Below are 27,858 nucleotides of genomic sequence, written 5' to 3' on the forward strand. Positions count from 1 at the left end.
AGACAGCTGTCTAGTGTCCTTAGATTCTTTATGGTCTTCAAGGTGTCAAAACTAATTAATTTTGTGTGTCCTGAGTCAAACTTCTTGATATTTAAATTTTTTGTCTCGGCACTAAAAAATATTTTTCTTTCCTGCCTGCTTACTCATTAATTCACCAAGTCAGGCAAGTGTTTTGCATAATCACTTCCTCTGCATTTCCTTTTCCCTATCCTACAGTTTGGATGGGGAACTCATTACAGTGGGGAAAATAACATTTTGCAGCAGAGTTAAAGTTCCAATAATGAAAAAAAGGAGAGTACTCCCGATGCTGGCCTTGCCTTTTTAAACTAAAAGAAAGGCATAGTCTTGCCACCGTGTTGGAAGGCATCAAATGAAACACAAATGCTTAAGCAGCTTCTAAATTCTTTAAATTCTTTTCTTCCCACAGGGATTGGAAGGAGCTCCTAAACCACATGGTCTACTGTGGTCTCCAACATTTCTGACAATAGCATTTTGGTTTTACCTCTTAATTTGGACAATTAAGTGCTTCTTTTTGTATATTAAACTTGCAGAGATTTGTACATGCATCGAGTCAAGAAACTTTGACATACCTGCCCTGAAGCTATGCTTTTTTGTTCTGATTTCCATGCAGGTTTATGACAATTTCCCTCTGCCACTTTACATGGACATGAAAGCTGACCTAACTGTTGATTTCACTCACCTGCCTAACCCTCCCTGGTTGCTAATCATCATTCATCTAATCAACCTACTCCTGCTGCTTTATATTCCGGCTCAGCCCGGCTATCAGGGCCAGATCATTGATGGTGCTTGTTCGATAGTTTGAGTTAGACCTTGTTTCAAGGTTCATGTTTTCGTTCTCAGAGTCCAGTAGTAGAGAGGGTTTTTGTCTTGCCTAGTGTTTTCTGATAGTGTCCTGGCTCTTGCCAACTAAGCGTGCCCTGTACGAGTTTTGGCTCGGCGGGGGGGAGATAGGTTAAAGCTCTTTAGTCCTGGCTGTTATCCACTGAGCATTCCTTGTTCCTTTTTTGGCTCAGTGGAGGGAGCCAGATTAAAGATTTGCAGTTTTCCTGCTGTTGTGTCATGTCTGTGCCTCTAAAACTGCTGTGCCAGCCTTTTTTACATCTGAGCGTGTCTCCCAGAACTCTGTGCTGGACTCATGGAGCCCTGAACCTGCCTGTATGCTCCTTGGATTCCTGGAACACTGTGTCTGTTTGTTCCTGTTTCTGTTTGGAACCCCTGACCGGGCTACAGACTCCTGGATTTCAGAACCATCTTGTTCTAAACTGTTTTCCCTTACCTGGCTCAAAATTCTGGCTGTTCACTGAGGCTGCCTTATCAGGGACCCTCTGGGTGGCAACCGCCACATCTCGTTGGCAGTCCATCGGCATGATCCTGCCTTACTGGGAGAGGATTGACTGAACCATTAAACCACAGGGTCTGTGATCGGTGGTCCCCCCGCCTCCCCCTTGCAGCTGCTGCATATCCACAGTTCGCTTTCTGTTCTTTTTACTTTCATTTAACGTTTTTAAATTTCCCACTGTCTGTCTTGCCTGAATACTGGGCCCTACATTCTGGGTTTTATGACACTTTACAACAAAAAATATCACAAACCCCTTCTTGTTTTATACAGCATAACAAAATCACATAATATTTCTGGAGAAAAATCATGTGCAGCCTATGTAAAGTGTTCTAAATAGTAACGTCTCTGGAAGACTATATTAGTAATCTAGATTTATTTAAGGAATGCAATTTAAAATGTAATTCCCTATTCATTTTCATTTGTATATTTAAGCAAACATTTATTTATTTATTTGGCTTATAGTAAATATATAATATTCTGTTTCTCTCAAAGATCTGAGTTTCACAGACCAATGAGGGATTGCCTGCTTCGGTGGTTTGGCAGTTATGCAGCAGATGGTAACTAATATTTTCCACCTGAAAGTCATCATAGAAATTTGTTGCCAAAAAAAAAATAGAGCCTCAGAAAGGGATGTCTGTACTGTACATATTGTGATGGAAGGTTTAGATGAATTAACACTAGTGGAAGTATAAGGTTGCACCTTTATATAGCAGGAATGATTCAACTTTTCACTTGTACAGTGGTTTAATAAACAAGAAGTCCTTGAATGTAATTCATTTGTCAAGCTTAGAATTAAACAATCCATTATTAAAGGTGGACAAGCAGCTAGATCTCAGAACCTTTATTGAAAAACAGAATTCAGGGTGGGCGTTTAAGTCAGGAGATAGCAGGTTTGTAACCATGTCTATCTCAAAGTGAATGATCACGATTGAGTGAGTCACTAACCTGGTCTCATCAGTCCAGAGGTAGAGGATAGTTCCGGCCGGCTGGCTGTGTGATGACCATCGTGCGCACTCGCCACAGAGAGAGTCCCAGACTCAGACAGAGGACAGGCAGAAGATCAGAACTGTGCAGGCAGATGTAGTCAGGATGCTCCAGATGGCAAAGCCAAAGCTGTTGTTAGAGCCAGGAGGTCAGAGATCCACTAAGTCAGATCACAGCTCCAGGTTCCATACACAGTGGGGCTGACAGGCTGGACGTGTGAAGACAGACTTAGGCCCCGTCCACACGAAGCCAAACCCTGGCCTAAACGCACAAATTTTTCACCAAACCAGCCTCTCATCCATACGAAGCCGGCGTTTCGGGGGTCTGTAAACGATCTTTTTTTTATTAAGCCTTCAGAGTGGGAAGATTTTGAAACGCCGTTTTCGCGTTTCCATCTTTAAGCTCTAACCGCATTTTTTTTCTTACACGCATGCATCATAGCATCGCCTCTAAACACGCATGCGCGACACAGTATCACAACAACAATGGCGCCGTACTGTGTTGAATGGTTGCTGCTCATGCTACTCACCCTGCTGTCGGGCTTATAACAGAATCTTCTTCTTCTGGAATATCTCCAGGAAGAACAGAGCAATTTCGATGACATAGTTCAGCACCTGAATTTGACTGAACCACGAAAATGGACCCGCAGGGCAACCATGTATAAATATTAGTGCGTATGCCCAACATTTCGTCGCCTACTTTTTCTTTGGCACCACAGCGCCACTTACAGGCCTGGCATACATTTTGCAGTGTTTTCATGCATTCGTGTGGACGATCACATTTATTTTACGTCTCCGTCTTTACGACAAACGTTCTGGAAAATATTAGCGTTTCGTGTTCGTTTTGACTTCGTGTGGACGGGGCCTTAGTGGTCCGGAAATGTTTCCGGTCAATGCACAAGAAGGAAAAGATCTGGAGGAGTCAGAAGAGTCAGGCAAACAGATCAGACAGGGACAGGTAGGCTCATAGGTCCAGAAGCAGAACAGGTTAGGATCAGGTAGTCAGAACACAGGATCGCTAGAATAATTCTCACTAACGGCCCTAAATAACCTAGCACTGATGATTGGTTTGAAGGCTGGTTATTTAGAGATTAACGCAGGTGGATTAGATGAGCAGGTAATGAGAACTGGGCGCAGCTAAGCATGTGTGTGAATTGAGTTGTCAGACCAGACATCACTGCCAAGATCATGGGCAGTGGTGGCCTAGTGGTTGGGACATTACGCTTGGAATCCAGAGGTTCTGAGCTCAAGCCCCACTCACACAGAATGCCACTCTTGGTCGCTGAGCAAAGACCCTAAACGCCACACTACTCCCCGGGCACTGCACAATGGAAGCCCACTGCTCCCCAAGTGGATGGGTTAAATGTAGAGAGTTAATTTCATTGCTCTGAACTTGTGACAGTGTAATGACAATAACAGCTGGACATTTTTTTATATATATTTTTTGAAGAACAAAAGTCATCACAATGACAGCTACTGTATGACAGCAATAACTTTACCCTAAATAAATGTAAACTCATGCATACAATGGTAGGACATTTTTACTTTTGTTGTAATTAGTTGTACATGTCCAATTATAAGGAAGTTGAAATTCTGTGGTAAAAGTAAAGGGGATTATCAATCAGCCCCATCTAATCCACTATGTTTACAGATTTAAATCGTGCTATCATATTTCCAATTAGTGTTTGCACTGAAAAGATATGAAAGATATGAAACACTAGTCAGTTAGTTAGTAAGAAGGTCAATAAAAAGCAAATTCATTTAGTGTTTCTATATAAAATGCAAAATAAACTTTTTACCATTCTATCCATAATGTGTGTTATGGCTGTGTTTTAATTTAGCATGTGATTTGATGATGGTAAACATAGCGAATGATGTGTGAAAAGACACAGTGATCTGTCTACACTTCTTAACAAATTTGTCAACGTGCCTGTGATGCTGCCATTATACATCTGCATTTATTTATTTTAACAAAATCTTACCGATACTGTCACATTCACACATCTATTTGGTGATAACTGTAGGTAGAATTACTGCTGAACACTCAATTATGAACATGAGAAGCCATTTTTAAAGGCAATTTAAATGTGTCTCCTTCCTGAAATTGTTTGAATAACCTGACTTACATTCCAGCTTTTGATTTGTGACAACTGTAATGGAGTTGCTCCCTTGGTATCAGTAGATCACGTTCATTTGCTTGTGAGAACTCACAGTCGTGATCGAGATTAAAATTCTGCAATCTGATTCTGCAAGCCTAATTTGAGTTCATGCTTTTTTTATTTCTGGATCTCTGCCATGTTGTCATTACTTCCTTATTTCACACAGCAATGAAGAAACATTTTTTCATTTGCTAAGGTTAATACAGTGAAAACCATAACCACAAAGCAGTTGTGAGTTTTTTTTTTCTACTATAATTGTATTTGTCTCTCTCAACACCATACACATTGTGTTTCAATACACATATAATTATTCATAAGTAAAAGCTTCAGACAAATGCTTTGTTTTAACTTTATGTCTATTGAGCATTATAGTATTTTAATGTTTCAGATGGCATTATTGATTCTCGTCGTGGCTCGCAAACCTACTCAGAGTGTGACTCTGTGTCTCTGATTCTTCTTTCTTGCTCTGCAGATAAAAGACAAAAAGTAGAAGCAAACCACCAGAAGAGGAGAGAAAAGAACAGAGCATGGCTGAGAGGATGATTGCATCTGAAAGTGGTAAGCAGGCAACATTTACAGCCTCTTAGCTGACTTGTTTAGGAACTATGGGACGTCAGATAAAGGCCAGCACTCAAGCTATTTCTATTCTTTTCAGCTATCTAGTTTTCCGTTTCTATTTGGCATCTTTATATTCTCATATACGTTTGCATTTTAATGAAAAGAGATAAACAGAATAATGTGCAGTGCTAAAAAGTATTCAGTAGTAAGCCATTCAGCAGTAAAACAGTTTTGAGAAAATGTTTTGTTTAATTTTATATGATAGACCAACAGAAAGTAAGCAAGAATGCATCATTAAAAATCAGAAAATGGCAACCTAACCAGCCATCTTAGCCAGTGTTGTAGTTCCAGCTGCAGCTACATTTTTGGGGAGTATGTCTCTATTAGTTTTATGATTCAAAACATGGACTTCTTTGCCCATTTCTCTTTGTACAAATAACACAAGCTCAGTCATCTTGAATGGATTAGATCTTTTAATGCTTTCTTCCAAGCCTTGACACATGTAGATTTAATGACCAGGCCATTCTTTATTTCTGATTAATGTTTACCTATGCCCTTCTTGTCAATAGGGCTTGAAGCCATTTCTTAGTTTGTCTGCAGTTGCACTTTTTTTCATTTGTACAGAATAGATTTGATGAACTAATCCATGCTTTTTTTTTTTTTTTTTTTTTTTTACCAATTGTAAGTCCTTCGAGCTAAGCTAATCCTGACATCATGTAGCGGCTGTTAGAGCTGTTACATGAGGGGGGTTATCACTCTGCTTTTCACGAGTACACTTTGGATTTTCTTATTTTTGCAGAAAGAAATAGCTAAAGCACTTTATACTGTAACTACCTAGCTTTTGGGTTTGTGATCAATTCACCAATAGCCCATATGGCTTTATGGCTTTGTGAAAGTCAGGTTGTGTGGACGTTTTAGAGGACCCAAATGCAGAGATGGAAACCAAGTGGTTTCTTGCAGATGGGATTATTCAAATAGTGTCAGAAGCAAAAGTCTACAAACAAAACACTGAACACCAAAATCCAGGTTAAATCAGTGAAAACACACATGAGAGCAAAGAAAAGATGATGAACCATCAAACAGCAACTCAAGAGGAGGAGTATAAATTGGAGGCTAAACAAAGACAAGACTAATCAGTAGACTGGGAGCCCGTGCTAGAGCTAGAGGGAGGAGACTGTCACAAAAGGCCAACAGAGGGCAAACAAGAAATACATTAGAACTCAAATACAACCAAAGACAACTAGAATAACACAAAATGGAAATACAGTAAAACCAATGAAAACTGAAAAAGAAAACTTAAACCAAACCAAAACCACGACACTGAGAACTTAAATTAGGCCTTCCCTTGGTTCAAATTGGCTGATTTCCCTTAGCTTCATAAGAATATTAAGTAAGGTCTCCCAAAACTAACAAGTTAAACTCAGTTTTTTTGCACTTTCTTTATTTTCCTACTTATTGTTATATGTTGTTTGGGATCCATTGAAGATATGCAGAGAACACAGTGCTATATTCTGTACAAACAATAAAGATGAGCAGTTTATAAGTGCATTTTATTAAAGAGCATCCACATATGTAACACACACATAAACAAAATGACACATGAGGCATCCTGATTTATTTTTTTATTTGTTTGTCTGTAGAATCCTGATAATTAATTAAGTGATCATTAAAAAATAAGTGAGTGTGGTGGTGACAAAAACTGAGCCATGTACCTTGGTCCTTGACGCACACATCCATGGTTTGAATCCGATGCCTTTTATGGGTATCTATCCCTCTTTCTTCGCCTCCTGTCAGTCAGCTTTTAAATAAAGATCACTTAGTAATGGGATACTCAATATGATGAACCAGTTATTCCCTTAAAACAGCCATCATTGGGACCATTGCTGCATATCATGGCCCCTTCTCTTTTGCCCTCATTTATTTTCTGATGCTTAACACCTCTTGGGCAAAAAAATAAAAATCTTTAAAAAAATAAAGTGCATGAGTAAACCCGAACACTGCGAGATTTTCTGTGCCTCAAGTTTATTGTTTCGGAACCTACCTTTCTCCCTGACCTGTCTGATGCGTTCCTTGGTTTTTCGTGCTGCTGGTTGTTCTCTAATGTTCTCTAATAATCGCTGATGTTGAAAAAAGAACCGGCTGTATTTAGACTACAATAAATTGACCAAATATGGTTTCAATGACCAATTATCTGAAATCTTAAGGCGTCTAGAGGGGCTGGATATGTCATATGGGTATCAGTGTACAGGGAGCTTAGTAAATGCACATTTGAGTTTTATATATGAAAATGAATATTACAATAGTTATCTTATTGTTTTCCTGTTATTTAACTAAAATCCTATCATCCTATTGAAAACAGTGAAGCCTTTCCCAACAACATGTTTAAAATTGAAGACAACCAAACTTTCACTCAGGTTTTTGCGACACCTAAGAAGGAGTTGTTGTCATCGTGTTGACTCGCACTAGAATTGATTGTTGTGATTGCCATGACCTTGATAACTTAGAATTTACATGGACATATAGAAGCTTGAGGCTGTAAGATGAGAAAAAGTAAAAACAGTTTCAGATAAATCATTTTATCAGGTTAACTATCTATAAATTCAGAGTTTAATTTTAGATATGGTTTGGCTTCTTTTTGTACGAGAGTTTGATCCAGCAACTAAGTTCTGATGAGCATCCCCTTTAAAAAAGACATCCAACCTGAACAGCTCTGGGGATATCATGGTTCTCTTATTGTGGTTCTGTGTTAGAGCAAAGGGTTTATTTGATTATAGAAGCAAATAAACCTCAAATTAAATATCTACAGTACTTTGGACCATATTGACTTTAAATTTGTTTCCTGTCGATTTAAATTAATACCTTTTCTGTGACCCACACAGGCTATTTACACCTTGATGCACCCAAAAGGTGACTATTCTGTGCACAGTGCTTATATCGGTTAAAATGATTTTGCAACTTTATTATTGTTATAATCTAAATTCCGAGAAAATCTGTGCTCAAGTAAAGTCATATCAGTGAAATGTCAAGTTTCTTCTGAACACCAATTAATCTCGAAAGTTCTGCTACCCAATGGAGTTTGGGATATGCTCAGTTAGCTCTCAGTGGATCTCACCTTACAACATTATTTGCATTGAGGCGTAGCTCTGCCTGCACTTTGGGTGACAGGGCTTTACTGTGAAAGAGCTAGATCTTCAGCTTAATGCCACTCTTACAAAAGTTTTTGTGAGCTTTTATGTTGTTTTTTTTTTTTCATATCAAGAAAGAAAGCTTTGCAGGCATCAAACAGCCATCTCACTGTCCGTCATTAGGTCAGGGTGACATGGCAGGATGCTTCTCTTCCATTTAGAATTTTAGTTTGAAACTTGCTCTCTATTGTTTCAGTTTAGTTATGGCTTTAATTCACTTTCTCTTATCATTTGTTTTGAAAGCAGATAATTAAATATCATGCTACTAAACATTGTACAGCAATTAAGACCTCTATGATTATGATATGACTTTTTGGATCTCAGATTTACCTGAGTGACCCCGGATCCATTGATCTGCTGAAGTATCATCAGCTTTATGTTCTCCATATCACAGCAGCAGTGTTGTGTCAGATTTCTTCGCATGCTGTGGAATATGTTACTGTTGAACTTTTAATTACAGTTACAGATTAACTTTAGTACAAGGCAGTGCATCCAACAAGGAAAACATTTTGAAACATCAGGAAATGTAGCAGCATTAAAAAATCATAAAGAACTGATTCTGGTCCCATAGTCACACAGAAAGGTACTTTTAAATTATCAATGAGTCCATGAACTCCCCACAGCTTCTAAAGAAAGCACCTAGGCTTCATAAATAATTCACAGTCATATATTTCAGATACTGTGTATTTCTTCCTTGAATTCTGTTGCAAATGTCCTTCAATCTGTATCCATACATTGTTGCGTGGTTTTATATTACAATCAATTCATAACCTTCAGGTTAAACGAGTTTGAGGGACACTTGAATCCGCCATCATATGTTGTGCATTTAAAGCATTCTAAAGAAATTTAAAATATTTAGGACTTTTAGGGTTATTCTTTGAAACATTTTGGAAACATGTTTTTGTTCTATTTAAAGCAAGTTTGAGGCCTATAATATTACAGCATGAGGTCACCAGTTATTTTGAGTTTGCTTTACCCCTTGAATCCAAGTCTGATCTGGTTCCTCATTAATGCTTTCTTAGTGTTCACTGAAATATCAAGTGATAAGTTAGTTTGAGGAAGGAAGTCAGGACAGAACATTCAGAAATTGACACCAATATGGCTGTGGCAAAGGTGGTTACAAACTGAGTATGCTAAGCCTTGGTCTCATGAATGAGTAATGTAATTTGTTGGAGTGGATTTTTTCTTGACCAACTATGAGTTAGTCTAAACTCTTTAGTTAATTACTGCTTCACAGAATAATGTCATAATTGAGGGTCAGCACGCTCTGCTTCTAATGGGTATGCAGGTGTGTGATACTGAAATATCATCAAAACAGCATTCATTTTGTTTATTTACCGTAATATAAACAAATATATTAAATATATAATATATAAACATAATATATAACTTCTCTGAAAAATATTTCCTCACACAAGACCCATTGAATTATTTTTTGTTTTTTTCATTTAGATATGTTAATTTATGATCATGCTATGGGTTGCACCTACAAGTATTTTTTTTTATTTTTTTCCCAACAGGCATCACTTACATTCTTCAAAGAAGGGTAACCCATAAAAGGCTTCTTCTAAAGACCTTGGGTCTTCAGAATGGTATACCCAAGCATATTAAAAGATCATTTAGAGGAAGGAAAATGTGTGGTAGAAAATAATGCATTATCTGTAGATACAATATACACATTTGGACATAATTGTTGCTACCACCTTACACATGAAATAAAACCCTGCAATGGTCACAGAGATAACTTGAAGCAGAGAAAAGTAATGATAAAAAATAAATTTTATGAAAATTAAAATCTAAACTTTTGCTGCAGCAGAATAATAAATAAAAGATAAACTCTTTGAACCAGCCCAGATAAAAATGATAGTGCCCCTAGAAAAGACTGAAAAGCATGTGACCAGAGAGACGTGTTAAATCAAGGTGCATCAACTAGTTATCATCACAGGTATCTACAATATTTTAATCAGTCAGTAGGCCTATGTAGGACCACAGGTTTCCACTTTGCTCTTTAGTGAAATGGTGTGTATCACATTCAACCTGAACCAGAGGAAGCAATGAAGAGCTGTCTCACAAGGATGTCAACACTAAAGGCTAAAAGAACATTTCCAAGCACCTTGATGTTCCTGAGGCTAAGGCCTTCAGATAGTTAATATCCATAGCAGAACAACCTCCCCAGATGGAAAATGAATGGCAAATCAAAGAAATAGACAATATGGTAACGAAAGAGCCCAGATAAATTTCTAAAGTAATTAAAGGTGAACATCACGTTCAAGGAACATCATAGCCAGATCGAACCATCTGTCATTGTTTGCCAAAGTGAAAAAGCTATACCTGAGGTTAGTGGTAATCAGTGTTTTCACAGAAGAAGAAATGGATATAATCAGTGCCAATGATTGAAGTTAACTTAAACATTTTGTGAACCTACCTTGGATCAAAAGCAGATCAACAGACTATGTTCAACAGATAGTAGAAACATCTCCACTTTCAAAAAGAAACAAAATCAAGGGTTTGAGACTTAACAGGTGCCATATCTTTAAAAAAAATCACTGGTCAGTGTTTAATCTAAAAGAAAAGACTACAGTGCAATGGAATATAAAGATTGTACTGATGAGTCTACATTTATGCAGTTCCACAGTGATGGGCCCATTAGGTTGGAAGAATGTTGCACGGAGAGATTCATCCATCAAAGTAAGATTCAGTAAAAGAAAATTTTGATGGCCAAGACTGTGTGCCATTTTCCTTTTCTTTTTTTTTTTTTGTTGCTCACATCATAATTTACATTACAAAAAACAACTAAACTATGTGGAAAATATGCTTCAAAGGAATAAAAAGGACAGGACAAAAAACAGGATGACAGCAGTATGTGCAAGTGTGCATATGCAGCCCAAAAAAAATTAATAAATAAACAAGATAGACAGGTCACAATGGTGCAAAAGGAAATAATTGTTCTAGCCAAATGTCTGACTACGCCGGCTGTGAGGTGTTGATTGAGTTAGACAAAGAGATAGCCTGGGGAAGAAAATGCCTCTGGGTCAGTTTGTTTTTGCCATTATTCTGTAGTAGTTCTGATGGTAAGAGTTTGAACAGCCTGTGAAATGGTTGAATTGGGTTGGCACCGATACTAGTTGCTCTTTTTTTGGCTTTACCCCTAAATAGGTTGGAGATGGAGTGAAGGTCAGACCGATTTGACATTGTCCTTGATTAAAGTTTGACAGAAGGATCAGCTAAAAAGATTTTTCCCAGGCTAACTGGCTGCTGACAATTAATTTGGAATTTGGTCATCCGTTAGCAGGTGGATAAACTTAGTTCATGCTCGCTCCTACAATACAGACCTTTGGAGTCATTTTATGAACTGGGGTTGCTGCAGTTTTAGCTTAAACAATGTTATGTGCCCTGAAAAAACAGGTGGTTCCATTAGTCAATTCCCTTTTCACTGACGTTTGTGCATATTTTATGATGACAAACGCTAGTATTTTAAAGGGCTTACTTTGCTTAAAGTGGTTAAAGGAGCATGTCGGCCACAAACAAATATGACCTTATAGCTGCTGATAATATTTTGGATGATGAGATTTTAGATTTTGAGATGATTTTTCAAAGTGATTTAGATCATCTGTTGAAAATGTTTATTATTGAAAAGTGTAGAGAAAGGATGTTGTAACCTTCTAGAAGCTTGTAGAAATTATGCGTCAGCAAATGTGTGTCATCATCAGAGCTAAAGGCGGTCCCACTTAACATTAGTGTTATTTTTGTAATTTTGGGTGGAACAAATACCATTGATGAAAAACACTATTAATAAATGCCCAAACAAGAACAGTCAAACACCTTTCCAAAACTTTTATGTTTCTTGCCTGAATATAAAGAGCATATCGCTAATTTCTGCAGTCAGTTCAGTTTTTCAAACACTAAACAAATTGTCCTGAGAGGAGGTTTTATTCAAAAGTCAATCTTTGCCTGTCGATGCCAAGACTTTGTCAGATTTTAGATTGCATGCATCACTTTATGATTTTATGTCTGTGTGTGGGCACAGACATTTGTGACATGCAGCAGCAGCAGAGGTGGTGATGTGTTGAGAGACGAGAGTCTGCAGAGTGTTAAAGTCATTTCCTCCATATCGCTATTAAATCTTAATGTTCTGGCCTCTCCTGGGAGGAGCCAGGAAAACATAGCACTGTGTTTTTGCATCAAGCTCAAAAATTCTTGTGCATTTCTATAACTGCATGAATATACAATTTGATGATGCCTTTTTAGCCTAATAATGTCTGGATGAAAATGTTGATCATACTGCTGTTGTTTGTATCATTTTCTTTTTACATGCAGTTTCCTTGTAAATTTCTACATCTCCAACCAGCCTAATATACACTATATTGCCAAAAGTATTTGCTCACCTGCCTTGACTCACATATGAGCTTAAGTGACATCCCGTTCCTAATCCATAGGGTTCAATATGACGTCGGTCCACCCTTTGCAGCTAGAACAGCTTCAACTCTTCTGGGAAGGCTGTCCACAAGGTTTAGGAGTGTGTTTATGGGAATTTTTGACCATTCTTCCAGAAGCGCATTTGTGAGGTCGCACACTGATGTTGGACGAGAAGGCCTGGCTCTCAGTCTCCGCTCTAATTCATCCCAAAGGTGTTCTATCGGGTTGAGGTCAGGACTCTGTGCAGGCCAGTCAAGTTCATCCACACCAGACTCTGTCATCCATGTCTTTATGGACCTTGCTTTGTGCACTGGTGCACAGTCATGTTGGAAGAGGAAGGGGCCAGCTCCAAACTGTTCCCACAAAGTTGGGAGCATGGAATTGTCCAAAATGTCTTGGTATGCTGAAGCATTCAGAGTTCCTTTCACTGGAACTAAGGGGCCAAGCCCAGCTCCTGAAAAACAACCCCACACCATAATCCCCCCTCCACCAAACTTTACACTTGGCACAATGCAGTCAGACAAGTACCGTTCTCCTGGCAACCGCCAAACCCAGACCCGTCCATCAGATTGCCAGATGGAGAAGCGCGATTCGTCACTCCAGAGAACGCGTCTCCACTGCTCTAGAGTCCAGTGGCGGCGTGCTTTACACCACCGCATCCGACGCTTTGCATTGCACTTGGTGATGTATGGCTTGGATGCAGCTGCTCGACCATGGAAACCCATTCCATGAAGCTCTCTGCGCACTGTTCTTGAGCTAATCTGAAGGCCACATGAAGTTTGGAGGTCTGTAGTGATTGACTCTGCAGAAAGTTGGCGACCTCTTCGCACTATGCGCTTCAGCATCCGCTGACCCCGCTCCGTCAGTTTACGTGGCCTACCACTTCGTGGCTGAGTTGCTGTCGTTCCCAAACACTTCCATTTTCTTATAATACAGCTGACAGTTGACTGTGGAATATTTAGGAGCGAGGAAATTTCACGACTGGATTTGTTGCACAGGTGGCATCCTATCACAGTTCCACGCTGGAATTCACTGAGCTCCTGAGAGCGACCCATTCTTTCACAAATGTTTGTAAAAACAGTCTGCATGCCTAGGTGCTTGAATTTATACACCTGTGGCCATGGAAGTGATTGGAACACCTGATTCCAATAATTTGGATGGGTGAGCAAATACTTTTGGCAATATAGTGTATATCTTTTTTGCAATTCCACCAGGTTATACCAAAATTGACTCTACATCCTGTGCATTATTTTTTTTATTTCCAATACATAATACATGAGACAGCCAGAAGATGGCAGAACCAGTAGAGTCAATGTAACACGCTCTTTTTTCACATAGTCAAATGCAAACTCTTAGGGAAATCACTGTTTGTCTAAACTGTTTATATAGATAAGCAGTTTAGTATATAAATTAGTATGATAATATATAGATAGATTATAATAGAATTCCAGCACCAGGTGCAATGAGCAGACAAAAAGAAACTTGTGCTCCATCTGCCAGCAGTACTTAATAGAGCCTGGCTGTCCTACTTTGCCTGGCAGTAAAGCGACAGCTTGCCAGGGTCAAAGACCAACTGATACCAATTCAATACTGTAAATAGATTTCAGATAAACTCTCAGTTCTAGATAATCCGCCCCCTAGCCCTTTTACTTGATAATCAAGGAAAGAGAAAACTCCAGTAAAAAACTTTCGATCTTTCTATTCAGAATACCGTTTGTAGACTTTAGGAACTAAGAATAGATTGCCTTCACTAGTATCATTATTGATAAGGATGTTTACTCATGCACCTCTGCAAAGTAATCTGAGTTCCTATATTGCTTTGCCTTGAGCTTCAGTGAACTCCAACATTCATACTCTATTCTAAGCCCTATTCCAGTCTTTACCCTTGGAATAATGTTTTTCCAATTTTTTCCGCACTGGATCTTAAACTGTTCTTCACTGTTTTCACACTTTGCTGGAAGGTGCTACTAGGCTTTGCCACGATACCTCCATGTTTACTACCTGCACACATGCACAGTATCATACCTCTGTTCTTATTGCAAACATAGATGAAGGGCTTTCCTAACTTATTTAGGATTTCGGTAAAAACTAAGTATAAAACACAAAAATAACAAATAGTATAATTACATCATCCTGACTGAAACTCCTTAAACAGAAACAAAAAAAAACTACTTAACTAAAATAAGGAATGTCCCCTGGTTTCTTTAGTTAACACGTATTCTGTATTGTTCTGTCCTTGTAATGGCCTTAAAGCATTAGAGCCAGTTCTGAATGCCTTTGTTCTGGATGTAGAACATGCACTTGTGAACATTCCCCAGGTAAATGTGATTAATTCAGTTAGTGCACTGCATAAGTCAAAGCCTGCTGCATCCTATTAACTTAATTATGTTTGGTCTGAACATTACTTGTACTCTTCCTTCCCTAATCAGCCCTTATCGTTTAATGTCAAATAAACATTTAATTCTAATTAAAAAGAGACCAGATCAAATTTAATCATATTACCTGACCTTCATTTAAACAAAGAAGCAAGGTAATGCAAGTTTATTAATGTATCACATTTTAGTGGAAGATAATTTAAAATACTATATATGAGAGAGAAAAAAGAAACGAAAAGTACATTGCAGTGGCGTAGGGGTAACATAAAAATGAAAGAGAATAAAAGTAAATGACCAAAATAAAATAATCTTAATCTTAAAATAAAAGGTACAATAAATACCTCAAAAGGAAAGGATAATATTTCATATTATTCTATTTCTTTCCAAAATAGGAATGTGAAAATATTTTTGGTACAAAAATGCATTCCAGCAGGTCTTTACATCTTTTCCATGAAAATTTTCATCATCTATATTTTCTTGTGACGGAGAAAACTGTCAAGGCTTTTAAATAGTGCTAAGGCAGAAAATACATTTGTTATTCAGCTGGATCAAGGTTTTACTGCTGACATTTGATGATAGAGAACACGTTTTTATTTCAAACTGTTTTATTTTTCCTCTCCAATGAAATGGTACATTTCCCCAGTATCAATTGGCCACAGTATTATTAGATCTGGCTGCTCACTTTGAGGTATGAAGGTGTAAAGAAACGTGTGTGAATGAGCGTGGTGGTGCCTTCACAGTGAGACACAGTGGGAAGCTGTTTTATAGAGAAAAAAACTTTTATAGAGAGGAAGTCTGCTAACAGCTGATAGAAGCAAGGGACAAACAAATATCTATTATGTATCCACTGGCCTCTACCTTATTATGATTTAATAGGAATATGATTATTTTTCTGTGCTGCTCTTGTCTGGGAGGTAACTGGAAGGTAAATATTACTCCTTTTTCCTTTAACAACTACAAATTGCTTAAGGTAAGGGGGAATAAACAGTAGGACTAAATAAAAACTTATACAATTTCAATTTATATAAAATTCTAATTTCTTCTTTTACTTATATTTCGAGGGAAAGATACTCTCAACCACCCCGGGCCTATATGGCAGAACATTTCGAAGAGATGATTTGAAGTTACTCTAACTTACCCCAATATATGCTTGTTCAATTTGACATCCATGTCAATTACTGCCCACCTTACAGCATAGATTCCATAGTTTTTTTTTGTTGAATCTGTCTGACATCATTTTCTGAATGGGTTGTAAGGTCTCAAAATCAATATATCATGCCCCACCCAGTTTTAGAGATTTAAGTGCTTAAATAGATGACAAAAATCTTACTAATAATTTGTTGTCCTAGTACTTCTGAATAAGCACTTACAGTATGGTTGTTTTGTCCATGGAAGACTGAGAACTTGCACCAACCTCTGATCTATAGGAATTCAAAAACAAATTTAAAAAGTCCCTGAGGTTTACCTGTTTCAAAAAGACAGTGAGAATATTATTATTAAACCTCATTCTTTATAAGAAAAAATGGTTTACTTGCTCAAAAGAACAGTTTCATATCACATTGTGTTACTTGGCAAAACATGTATTACTTGCTGACACAACCCTGACAGGGCTGTTGACAGCTGATTAGTGATATACCAGCAGTAATGAGATTTCTTTGGGCCTTGATTAGAGAATATGTATCCAGCATGTCAAGAATGATCAAGAAGAGGCAAGATTTGGTGAAAGGGTGACTGGAAACACCATCATTATCATCATCTCCTTAGACCTGCTACCCGCATATCTCTGAGGGGACACATTTACATGTCATTGCTCTGCCATTCCCAGAATTCTACCACACCCAAAGGCCTTTGTTCTGCTGTCTTATAATGAAAAAGTCAGGAGTAAAAGTCAGCGTAGATATTTTAACAGTCATACTAAATAACAAGACAGTCAAATGACATGCACTCGGTGTCCTAATTGTGATGAACTGCAATATGGCAAGATGCCCACAGATTTAACTTCCGAAATTGGGCTCAGTAACCAAAGGTTACATAAAAAATCTAGACGCAATTCTTAGAGGAGTATACTCATTGTCATCATGATAGTAACAGAGGCCAATATTTATGTGCCCATGGTTTCTCACACAATATTTTATCTCAGTTCAGTTGCTCTTACTGAAAATGAATTGGATTTGCTGGCCATTAGTACAAACCAAACAGTACACACTATGTACTCTGTGCATTCTTTAAGCGATTTTTTCCCCCAAGGTACAGTAATGCTTGAGTATCAAAGAGCGATGTTTTAGAGGAAAAAAAAAAAGTTTGATTAATTACATGAGCAAAGTGTTTTAAAGATTGCACTGGTCATTACCAAAGGGACAAAAAACAAATCTTTAAAAAATGTTCCAAAAAGTATTATGATAGGATAGGTTCATTTTGCAGTGGACTGTATGAGCATGTATTCACAACTTTCTTACTGTGTTTTAATTACTTGGTGGGGACAATTTCCCAGGAATATGCCACATTGTGGGGACCAACAACTGGTCCCCATGAGAAGTTCTCTTCTTGGGTGGGGGTTAGTTTTAGGACTGAGGTATGAATTGAGATTACTTTAGGTTTAGGGTTGGGTATGTGTTTGTAATGGTTAGGGTAAGTCGATAGAAATGAGTGTGAAATTAATGGAATGGATACAACATTTGTGTGCTTGTTTGTGTTTTAGCTTCTAATTAACACAATATTGCAAAAATAATTCAGAAGTAAAAAAGAAATATAATAAAACAATATAATCAACAAAGGTTAATAAGATTAAAAATAAACAAGCTGTATATATATAGTAGAAAAAAAATATCCATACCAACCTGGCACTATATAAACAAATTGGCCTCTACTACACTTAAACTCTGGTGCTATTATTGTGGATTCAGCAGGGGCTAATAGAGTGGTGCAGTCATAGTTATGAACATAAAAAAAAACTAAAATTTTGCAAAATACAGGCAAAATTGTTAATATCTGCTAAAATGATTGATCAGTATGTTCTTGGACATGTAAACTCTTTTTAAAGCACTATTCCTAAACCTCAAGGAGAATATAATACTATTACCAAGCCATGCTAAACATAATAATAATAAATCTTATAAATTATAATTAATAACCTTAAAAGTTTTTTGTTGTTTTTGTTAGGGCTCCTTTTTTAGATACTGACCAACCTGTCTTCGGATATTCAGTCCTCCCTAGATCCACCATGTTTCTACTAAAAGTAGTTTCTCCACCCTTTGTGATGCGTCTGTCATCAATGTTAAATGCGAACCGATACACATGAAAGAATCTGAGGCCTTGAAGGAAATGGCAGAGAGTTCTGACCTTTCAGAGAAGCAGTGGCAAATAAAAGAGGGCAGAAAGTGTTTATTAGATGTTTCTGTTTGAGGCTTTGCCCTCGTAGACAGCCAGCAATTACAGCAGACTGTAATAACAGAGTGCATTATAGGAAGCAGGAGGGTACACTCCCTGTGGCTTTCTGCTATGTTTGTTTGATTTTTGTGTTGGTTTGTTTGTTGTTTTTGTTAGTGTTGCTTCACACAGGAAATATGAGGCTCCTAATTAAGTCTTAGAGGCGAAGGGGGAGATAAATCATATTTGCCCTCCAACAGTGAGCGGCCATCACAAACTTCCATATTTAATTTATGAGTGCTGTATTATTAATGGATTCCATGATGTGTCTCCATACAGTATTTTTTTTTCCTCCAGGCATTTCATCTGAAAAGTATTTCAGAATTTGGGACAAGAAACTGAACTTGGTCATGACTACAAAAAAGTCTTACCTGAAATGTTGGGGGATACCATGGCATATAGTTTTTATTATAATTACAAGCACAATCACATCCATAAGTGTGATCCCCATGTTTGACCTTTTGTTGTTTTTGTTGTCAAATCTTTTTTTTTTTTTGTCAAAAAACAATACACTATTCTCTTACAGTTGCCAAATAAATCTACTGAATTTTCTTTGCCAAACATTACTTTCTTGGCTGATGTCTTGACAAGTTGTGGCAGAATTTCCACTCTGTGTTCCTCTGTCATGAATCCAGAGATAATGAGAAGGTAAGGAAGCAGAATTCTGTACTAGTTGCCCTGTAGTACATCCAAATTTGTGTTTATACAGTACTTAACTAAAATTATGCAAAACAACAAATCAGAAGCTTACAAAGCCATCATGTTACCTTCTAGGCACATCCTAATCAGTGTGGCAATTCTTACTAAATAAAAATAAAATTACTGGCTTGTTGGTATTTTAGTTTACTTTGTTTTTCCTGCTAGATAATCTTGCTTTTACATTTTGCCCTTTAACTTTGCCTGATCTATTTTCCTTTAGAATATAGAATTGGTTAAAAAAAAAACAAGAATGCTTTAAGCTTTTAGGTTTTTAATGGCGGTCATACTTAAAAAAGCTTGCATTATTTTACAAACATGTTACTATGCCATAAAAAAAGACCATCAAGAAGGGTCTGAAAAAAATCAACAACAATCCGTAATGTTACTGCATAATGTTCCTTTTACCTTTGTTGTTAACAGATTCCAACCAAGCTGTGAAACTCCTAATTTCAGATGGTTCTTTTGGTCTTTTTGATTCTGGTCTGGTATTTGTTGTACTTGCTATGCACTTGTTCAATGTTTACTCAACATTCAATTAAATATTTCTTCAGAATCTCATATAGTCTCTTGTGAATACAAGGTCACATGACTGTCTTAAGACCACAGATTATTTTTTTTTTATCAAAGAATTTATTCATAGCTAATTTGAAACACATTTGAATGAAAACAATAACTTTAAACTTAACTAAGCTCCATGGCAACTACAGTATGTACATGCAGAAGAAAAAGACAATTAAATATGTTTAAAAACCATTGCAGATAAAATACGGAAATTATATCATAGATCAGAATGGATTTTATTTCTGAGAATCCAAGCTGATTTTGAAGAATTTGGAACGAGGCTAGATTTGCTTTTAAATGAATTAGAGCCATTACAATGTCTTCAAACCAATTCAGAATGCAAATCCAAGCGGTAAATAAAACATTATTTCGGTAAGATTTTATTTTAAAGATTAATTTAAATCAATTACCATTTAGATAATTGCATTTTTTTCCTTAGACAATACAAACGGATAAGGAACTCGTAGGGTGCATTTACACCTGTATCTGCAGCAAGGACAGTGGATTTAGACGGTGTCCCTTTGCAACGCATGAGCATTTGCAAGAGCAAAAGCAGTGAATTCCACACAGTGAGAGCGGTCACCACTCTTTTCTCTCCACTTGGTGAGAGCTGAAGTTAAAAATTTGAACTTACATCGTCGCAACTAATCAGGCGCTGTTTGTGGTTGTTATCTAGGTTGAAGGAGTGCAGCCGAGATAAGGTTTTTTCAGTCGAAAATAATATTGACAAAGAGTGAAATAAGGAATGTTGGAAAACAGATGGAATGAAAAAGAAGGAATGAATGAAAAAAAAAGATGTTTAATAATTTAGTCCAATATCATTCTTACCTCTAGTGCAGACCCTAGGCAGCTGCTGCCGCTGGGGAGAAAGTACTGCCGACTATCATCCAGAGGCAACTCTAAGAGATGATGGTGGTATTTTCCAAACTGGCTCCGTCCCAATAGAGATTAAATTGAACTTACACCATATTCGAGTAAACTTTTATTGAAATAAATTTTGCTATAACCTCATAAAGCGGTAAAGCCCATTTAACTTTAACTTAACCCTTTAACATTTTTAATCTCTTTCATAGGGAAGATGAGGAATTTCCATTTGTCATATCCAAGTCTGATAGGAGGTTAACAGCAGCTCCCTTTGCTGTATTCTTTTGGCCCAGTAATCTTCATGAAAGGAGGAAAACTTTTCATTCAGCCTTGGATGACTTCTGGTACCAGGCCTTTCCTGCAAAACTCAGTAAAGATGCAGATCTTGGTCCGTGCTATCTGCTTCCTGAAAGCAGGAGAACAGGCCTTAAGCTGAGTTTTAGTGATACTTTGGGATGCCATGCATGCCCCTGTGCACATTGCAAGCCTGAAAAATTGCTGCAGGCATTTTTACTAAACGTTGATCCTGGTACAGTATTATCCGTAAACAACGAGGGCAGTACACCACATAACCAGTCTTATTAAGAAAGAGAAAAAATGCTTCACACACCAAAAATGGGTGTTCACTTTCAAAGACGTTATTTCATATCAACTGATCTCTGTGTCCTGCAAAGTTTTAGACTCAGTGTAAAACTTAAAACTTAATTTTATAACACACAATTACAATTCTCTTTACCTTTCTATATTTCATGTTATTTTTTGTTACACTCTTCCTTCTCCTTTGAAGTAAGGATTCATTTGTGTTTGATAAGTCTGCCTCTGGTTCATTTTGAATAATTTTATATCCTCAGCCTGATGATACTTAATCCATGCCTGAAAACATCGCATGGATCAGTAGGTGTGACTGGAAGAGAAAATCCACTTTCTGTAGGAGACCTACAGATTAAATAAATATTTAATGTAAGATTTTCCTAACAACACATATGAAAGAAGGTAGGAATAAGATAAATGACTGTGTGAAATCTTGCTATCCACAAATAGTAAGATGGAATCGAACAGCCTGCGGGGCTGAGGAACTGTCTTGGAAACAATATACTGTTTAAAAGGAGATATTAATGAGACTTTAATCTGTATTCATACATTTCATTTGAAACTATTGTCTATTTGCATAATGGATTAAGATTCAAGCACTACAGTAGTTTAACTGTAAAATATAATGCCGCAAATATATAGTAATCATATTACTGTCATTTATTTCAATTGCAGTTGTTCTTTCCTTTTCTTGCATAAAAGAAAATAATCAAATCTTAACTAAAGCTTAAATGAAAAAAAAGATAAACCTTTAACTATAAATAGTTATAAACTATTTATTTATTTATCTTTGGGTGGATCTTCCTCTCGTCCAATTACAGCTGAATATAGGCACCTGCCCCAGCCCAATCCCATCCCCTCCTACCACCACTGTGGTAGGAGCGTAGGTGATCACTCAGTCAGTTTGTAAATCAGTGGAATGATGTTCACATCTCTGAATTCAACTGATACTCATACATGCAGAGATACAGCTGACAAACATTTTGCAGCTGTCACTTTTCTCTTGCTGCGCAATGCAATTAAAGCAAATTATTTTAGAATAATTCAATGCTTGACATTTTTGAATGAAACTCATTTGATACAGTCACATGTCACTGGTTAAATGGAGAAATAAACTTTCTCTGCAATCTCTTTTTCATTCTGACATATCATCCTCTGTAGGTGGATTCATGAATTTACCGGGAAATATATGATGCAGGTAGCGAATATGAGTGCATTTTATGTGTTCATTTGGGAGTCGGATTGGCCTTGAGTGATAGGCCAAGTGAGGGAGAGTTATTTTAATGCCTGACTGAAGGTGAACCTGACCTCTCGAGTGGGCTGCAAAGATGGTTAAACGCCTTCCAGTGCAGTATAAGTATACACAGAAGGTTCAGTGACTCTGAGGGGTCATTACCCCAAGGAAATGAGCTAGGAACACTGCCAGGCCATTATCAGGTTGTTGGTACAGGTGATTATGGTTGGTTCATACCATAAAAGATAATGCAGTCTGCCCATCTTTAACTATATTTATGCAGTTCGACAACAAAGTGCTCTATTTCATCTTCCTGTGTTAGAGAAATCCGAGTGTAAAATCAAAGATACAGAAATATCCAGGACTGCATATGGTATTTCTACTCGTGTCTTGAAGTTCACATAGAGAACAAATTGTAGTTTGAGTTTAGCTTGCTAATGAAAAATAGAAATGAAAGAGAAGGACTCTCTTTGCAAAAAAACATGAGCAAATGTGGCATTTAGAAACTAGGCAATAAATAAGAAAAGGCAAAGCATAGTCGGATGCAAAAGGGTGTGAAGAAATTGGCCGTTTGTCAGCTTGGATAAGGTCACTAACTTCCAAAAAAACCTTGGTAATTGACTGGAGCCAGGGCGTTGTAGCTAATATTAGCTCAAAAATGAAAACCTACAGAATGATAATGATGTTGGATGTATATTATTTATTTTAAAAACAACCAAATTCCACTATGTAAACATAATTAGGATACCAATGTATAGAAATCTTTAACAGCAGGAAAAAAAGGATGCTTCTTCAAATGTTTTTTTTTTCAGAACAGAAGGAAGAAATAAAAGTGTGGCTTCTGTTCATTTTAATGAGAGTTACTAATTGAAACTACTTTTTTGCTAACTAGGAAATATTGACATTGGTTTGCCTTGTTTGTTAATTTATCATTCTAAACTTTGCTATTTAAATGAATCCCTAGGTATAGAAATTTCTAATTTTGTAATAATTTTGTTTAAAATCACATGTGAAAACTTTTCATTAGTCCCTTGCAGAATACTCAATTTGTGTCAGTTTTTACAATTAGTCTCACATATCCATGTTAAGATAAACACAAAACATACGCTTATAGCCATAGAAAACACACATCTACAAAATAGGATACATAATATACACAAAGTGCGGATGCAAAATCTGTAAGGATTCACACAGCAATAATAATAAAAAAAGGTATATTTTTGCTGTGTCATTCTAAGGCTGCTGTGCATTCTTTTTATTTTTTCATGGAAAGAAAAATATTGTCTTAATTCTTGTCTTAAACCGAACTACTGCTGCCCTCTTAAGGGTTGAACAGAGTTACCGAGATTGAACTTTTCTACTTGGTTTCAATATTACAAACTTACATCACTGGTTTATGTTTATAGTGACATAGTCACAGGATACTAGAGTTCACCCTGCAATTGGAGGGTTGCAGGTTTGAACCCCAGGTGTGTTTGTTGCAATTGTTGTGTACTTGGGAAATATATTTCATCCATATTGATTACTTTTGTTGGTCAGAGGACATAGTGGTGCCAGTGTTGTAGCACCACTTTTGTCAGTGGCAGGTGTGGCTTGAAGGTAGCTTGCCACCATTTGTGTGTGAATTTGTCCTTGAATTGATGAGTGACTGAATGTAGTATAAAGCACTATGTAGTCCCCTGACTATCATTTTAGTGCAGGCCATTTATGTGACCTAGCCCTGTGTTCAGTTATAAGAGCATTTCATTCAGACACACCTCTGTAGTGAGTAATTGTGTCAACCTCAAAAAATCAACCTCTAATGTAATTGCTACCATCACTCTGCTAGCGCCAAGCTTTAGTATGTCAAACTGCTTATTCATGCATTTATTCTTATGTATTTTTCTTATTTTTGACTTGCATTAGTGCATGTATACATTTACAAATGTCCATGGTTGGCACAATTACTGTTTTCATTTGATATACTTAATGCTTTTGTTTTTTTGTTTTTTCAGATATGCATTTATTGCAGTTTGGCAATGCAGCTGGTATATTTCCATCAAAACAGGGATTGAAGCTACCCAGAATTTTTTATTTTTATTTTTTAAATGACTGGGGGAATGCGCATGGACACATGATGCTTATTCATCAAACAACAAAACATTTGTCTTTTTGTACAGTCATTGTGCAGCACACACACCTGTGTGAAATGATGAGCACATACAGTGGTGTAACCAGCAGACCAAATGTTCTGCTCTTCTAATAATAAGGTGGGTGGAAATCTGCTTGGGTTGCAGGGTGAGGGGCTGGGCTTAGCTGGGGTTGCTTACTGAGGTGTGGTGCAAGTGATTGTGTTCCACTAATCTGGAGATTTTTGAAACATCTCTTGTTCCTCTTTTGCTTTTTCTAGAAGCAGTGCATGTTAAAATGGAAAATTTTATTCAACATTTATTTTGCATAATGGATTCCCTTCTAAATCAGCTTGAATCTGATACTGTAACCACAGAGGATATAGATATTTATTTGCCACATTAAAGAAATAGAGGGGATCTATAGGTTTTCAATCCAATTCTGTTTATGCTATATAGCGCAAATTCACAACACAGGTAATCTCAAGGCACTTAACTGATTAAAAGTTTTCTATCTCAGAAAAACCAGTTGATTTCACCTAAGCAATTTAACTGTTTAAGTCTGTAAGACCCAGGGCTACTATATGTGCTCTGTCTATATGGAGCTCATTTTATTGTCATTTTCAGTGGACCCAGTCATAAGAGTGCGAGGATACATTTTATTGAAATGTGTATTAATTTTTTGCCACACAATCACAGTGATTTTGATGTTGTTCTCTAATAACCACCTTCTAAAAACTTGACAATTTGAAGAGCACACCAAATGTCTACTCAATTCGATCAAAAGAAACCCACATGGGCAGAAGCACATACTTGCATTAAATAAGTATAACACTTTTTGACCCACCAGCAAGGAAGATAATGTAGCCTCTCTCATTCGTCGTTTGCTTGACAGCTAACTGAAGTTCTCGCAGGTCAGCCTGAATAAATTGCTCCAACATGGGAAAACTGCATTAACATTCTCACCACTAGATGAATAGAATATTCATCATTATTATCTGATCCAACACATAAAGCTCCAATGTTCACTAAACTTGCATCTTGAGTTTAAGGCTAGTACTCACCATTGCTAATTACTTAGTATCAAATCTGGGCCTCCAAACTATTTTTGTTGTTGGGAAGAATAATATGAATGAATGTATTACTTTCTCTAACAATACAAGATGCAAGAAGTGCTAAGACGACCATCTTAGTTGTATGAACAGCTGTGCATCTAGTCATTTAGCAGACGCAGGTCATTAGGAAAGTATACTATCTCAGCCAGCTACTGTATCAGTATCCTGAAGGTAATTTCAGAAACAGCAATGCCTGTGATTTTGACAACAAATAAGGGGAGAAAACACCTGGGGATGCTTTTCAACTAGAGTTTGAAAAAACATACAGATAAAGTCATCACAATATGTGTGATTTTTTTTTCAGCTAGTCTCTTCAGGGATTGTAACAGTAAGTCATCACATCGTTGCAACTCAGACGTGGCAGATTATTTATATATATATATATATATATATATATATATATATATATATATATATATATATATATATATATATATATTTTTTTTTTTTTTTTTTTTATTCTAGATGCCCTTACTGCTGCAACTGAGAGGCAAACCCAGTTCTTCATTTTGAAAACTTAGACTTAGTCCAGTACACTGCAGTTGGGCTATATGCATATATATATATATATATATATATATATATATATATATATATATATATATATATATATATATATATATATATATATATATATATATATATATATATATATATATATATATATATATATATATGTCAAGCACACCAGAGTTTTTTTTTTTTTTATGGAGTTTCAACTCTACCCTGAAAAGCTGAAATAAATCTAGTCCCAGCAAAAGATAGTTCTTTAAAGAAGTTTAAAGAAGGAGATTAGGGGGCAGAACACAAATTAAGGCCTCGCACTGGAATAAATTACCTACTAATACATCATAGTATGATGGTTGAAATGTGGAAGAATTTACTCTTGACGGTCCTTTTAATTTGTTGACTGTATTTAGAACATGCTCCTCTGATATTACTTTCAACCTGCTTAGGCAATTACCCTGAAGAACAGCTAACTCCTGTCGCTTCGAAACTATTCAGGTTTCGCATTTTTATTGTCTCCTCCTTCCTAAAAATATACAATCCAAAGAGCTGAATGGTTCTGTCAGTTCTACTGTTTTGATTGTGTTGTCAGTTTTAGTGCTGCTGAAGCTGTTAAGCTCAGTTTTACTTTAATACTGTCATTTCTGTAACCGCTTTTGAATACACCCATGTTGCCCTTACGTCTTATGAAATTAGGTTGAGTCATTTCTCAGAAGACCATATGCAATAATCCACACATCAAGTTCTTCATGTAACTTTTTATCTGTAAATCTGTCTGTTTTAATTATTTTTTATGCCCACTAAGGGGAACAGAAAAAAACTGCCAACATTTATCTGTTTACCTGCTGGGCTACTTCTAATGTTCAAACTGTTCATGGGTCAAATATCATGCAGACTCTGCAATAACATTTTAAGGTGACTCTGAATGAAATGTGCAGATAAGCAGACATTTTAATGTTTTTGCTTTACAGTAGATTTCTTTTATTGTTTCTTTTAATTTAGAGGTCTTACGGATACTACTTTTTTTGCTTTCTCACTTTCTTATGTAACCTAAACTGCCTGATTAAACATAGACATCGTATAGAATCGGCAAGGTTGAGTAAATTTAAAAATTTACCTCCAAAAGAGCATATTTAAAAAAAATTATAAATCACTGTATGCCTGTCATGAAAGATCTTACTCAGATCAGTGAATTTGGCTGTTGGATTGCTTAACAGATGGTTGATGCAAGCAAAGCATCTTGAGGCTATATGTAAAGAGGAAAAAATAAATCAAACTCACATGAACTCAAATTCATATTTGGCTGCCAACCAGGAAGCCTATCTTTTATTTTGTATTAGTCAGTCCATTAATAGCATATTTACAAGGTTAGAAATATTAGTGAACAATTCTATAACATTATCTCAGCCAACATTGTTCTGACAAATTTAGTCAAATCAGATGTTATTATTAGGGACGTAAATCTATTGAAATAACCTGTGTAGGTTGTTGATACCTCCACAAAACATTACTTAATTATTACTGATTGAGTTGAGGTTTTTTTTTTTAAGAATTTACAGATTTGTATCACAAATATCCTGATTTCACTGAGTTATAGAAATTAATGGAACACCTGAACATCTTGCAGGTGATACAAATTCAAAGCACAACAAACTTCCCATTAGGAGAGGTACATTGATATGGAGTGATACAAATCATCACTGACTTCTTTTTTTTT

The 27,858-nt window shown here is 36.6% G+C and overlaps 1 protein-coding gene across 3 annotated transcripts in view; it reads left to right on the plus strand.

Annotated features, from left to right (window-relative positions):
* The window catches only part of lingo2 (leucine rich repeat and Ig domain containing 2), a 213,649-nt gene that overhangs the window by 109,588 nt on the left and 76,203 nt on the right, over window positions 1-27,858 (plus strand). For all 3 annotated transcript variants that reach the window (XM_038304510.1, XM_038304509.1, XM_038304511.1), the window contains one exon: window positions 4,975-5,060. The gene's annotated coding sequence lies outside the window, so the exon portion shown is untranslated. The remainder of the gene's footprint in view (window positions 1-4,974; window positions 5,061-27,858) is intronic.

This window comes from Cyprinodon tularosa, unplaced genomic scaffold (assembly GCF_016077235.1).
Source record: "Cyprinodon tularosa strain WSP-4 unplaced genomic scaffold, ASM1607723v1 ctg536, whole genome shotgun sequence".
NCBI lineage: Eukaryota > Metazoa > Chordata > Actinopteri > Cyprinodontiformes > Cyprinodontidae > Cyprinodon > Cyprinodon tularosa.